We start from the raw sequence: 2607 nt of genomic DNA, 5'->3' as shown, positions 1-2607 counted from the left end.
AACACATAAGCCTGGCCGTGACCTTCAATCAGGCCGGCTACACCTGCAATGGTGTGTACGTTTGCACTTTGCATTGTGAAATTTAAGAAATATCTTTTATCTCTAAGAATTGTATGACTTGTGCCACTATCCACCACGAGTATGCTCATTTCGTCATTCATTTCTATAAATAAGATTTCATTTCTCAGAGACTTCAAAATTTTCATTTATTAAAGTTGCAGAACACCGAAATTAAAAACACCAAATCAATCATAAAACAATCATAAAGCAATAAAACAAATCGTATCGAAATATTTAGTCCTTGAGACAATAAGAAGTCTCAAAATCCATCAGGTCGTCATTTGCAACATCGGATTCTTTATCAACCTCATAACCGGAATCATGGACCATGTGAGCTTCCGGATTCTTGTCTTTAATACTTTCCTGGTAGAGCTCACATAAGTGCTTAGGAGTCCTACAATTCTTGGCCCAATGGTTGCTCATCCCACATCTGTGACAAACGGATTTGGTTGAGTAAGACGGTTTGGATATACCGCCTCGACCTCGTCCATATCTGCCTTGGCCACGGCCGGGATTGGAACCACGACCACGGTTATTGTGGTTTCCTTTCCGGCCGGCCAAGTACTTATCTCGACCGTTCGAGTAATTGTCACGGTTCCTGTATCCACCACGGCCTTTGCCGTGTGATCTCTTATCATTCTGGATGTAATTGCACTCGTTGGGATTTTTCTTTTCAACTTCATTGGCCTCAGGTAATGGGGCAGATCCGACAGGTCTAGCTTCACTGTTCTTCATCAGGAGCTCATTGTTTGCCTCGGCCAGTAGCAGGCACGAGATCAGATCAGTGTATGTGGCGAAGCCTTTCATTCGGTACTGCTGCTGCAGGATTATGTTTGAGGAATGAAACGTAGAGAATGTTTTCTCAAGTAACTCTTCTTCGGTTACTACTTCACCACAAAGTCTCAGCATCGAGACCGTCTTAAACAAGACCGAATTGTACTCATCCACTGACTTATAATCCATGAATCTTAGATTCTTCCAGTCATTTCTAGCTTTTGGGAGTAACACCGTTTTCTGGTGATCATATCTATGATGTAAAGCATCCCAAAGCTCTAGTGGATTTTCCATCGTAATGTATTGATCTTTTAGACCTTCAATGAGGTGATGGCGTATAATACTTATAGCCCTGTACCGATTCTTGTCGGTCTCATTGTTGTCCTTGATGATTGTATCACCAAGTCCTTTTGACCTTAAGCTGATCTTTGTATCTAGCGCCCACTGCAAGTAGTTATCTCCGGAGAGATTAAGGGCTGCGTAGTCTCTATTTGAGATTTTCGACATCTGAATCACATTATCATTTCAATTTAGGTTCATAATGTGATCATGTGGCCGCATGGTATAACAAGCTCGGCCACAAACTTGTCTTACGCATCTATGAGAAAACAATCAATCTAATCAACCATGGAGCGAACAAACAAGCCGCACGGCTATGTGGACAAGCAATAGGATCGGACGTGTAAAACTAATTGACCATGGTGCGAACAATCCTAATATTTGATTCTACATGTACCAAGGAGATTAATGCCACACGGCCATATGAGTTTTAATACAATCAGATTCGAATTCGTATGTTTTCTACATGCTGGTCGATTTCATTAATCAATGTGAATGCAATTTAATTCAAATTCATATGTAATACAAACAACCTTAGCAATTGATTTATGAATTTAGGGTTTCTACTTTTAAATCTAAGGCTGTTGGTTTTAATAAAAGGTTTCAAGGCCTTTAGGATTCAAGTTCTAGATCAGATTACTTCAATCAATCTAACAATCCTAAAACCTCAAATCAACAAACAATTCAATCAATTAAAAATCGAATTCAGTCCTTTAGGGTTTAGGGTTTCGATTCCTAAATTAGGATTTCTCAAAATCAAATCAGGAACAATCAATTTAAGTTCTAAGGAATCGATTTCTATATTTCTAGTTAAGAGATTGCCGATTTTAATCTTGTAGGTTTTAGGGTTTTGATCAAGATCAAAGTTTCCATAATTATGGATTAGGGTTTCTGATCAATCTAGGTTCTCAGATTAAGTTATACCTTTGTTTGTAGGGGTTTAGAACCGGACCACCTTTAGAGAGAGAGAGACGAACGGATCGGGTCGCGGATGGGACGATCGCGGGCTGGAGGCGTTTCGGCTGCGAGCTGCGCGGAGATCGGGTCGTCTCGGGTCGATCGCGTCTTCGGGTTTGATCGCGAGCTGGACGGTTCTTATGAGCTGGAACGTGATCTGAGAATGTCTAAGATTCAAGAGGGATCAACTGAGTTCTTGATTGAACTAAGAACGAGATTAGGGTTTTGGGTTGTGGTCGCCGGTTTTGACTTTTAGGGTTTGAGAGGTTTCGATTTGTCTCAGGGATCTAGAGACGATCGTGCTGATAACGTGTTGTAAAAGAATGGGGAATTGTTTCTGTGTATTATTAATGAGTAATAGAGGTTCCTTATATAAGGATTACAAAGTATAGTAAAAATGAAATTATCCAAAACCTAATACAACATGAAATAGGAAAAGATCTAAAACAGATAAATGGAAAACATCATAAGACTAAA

Source organism: Brassica napus, chromosome C9 (genome assembly GCF_020379485.1).
Source record: "Brassica napus cultivar Da-Ae chromosome C9, Da-Ae, whole genome shotgun sequence".
Lineage (NCBI taxonomy): Eukaryota > Viridiplantae > Streptophyta > Magnoliopsida > Brassicales > Brassicaceae > Brassica > Brassica napus.
The sequence above is the reverse complement of the archived record's forward strand: the minus strand, read 5'-3'. Positions refer to the sequence as shown.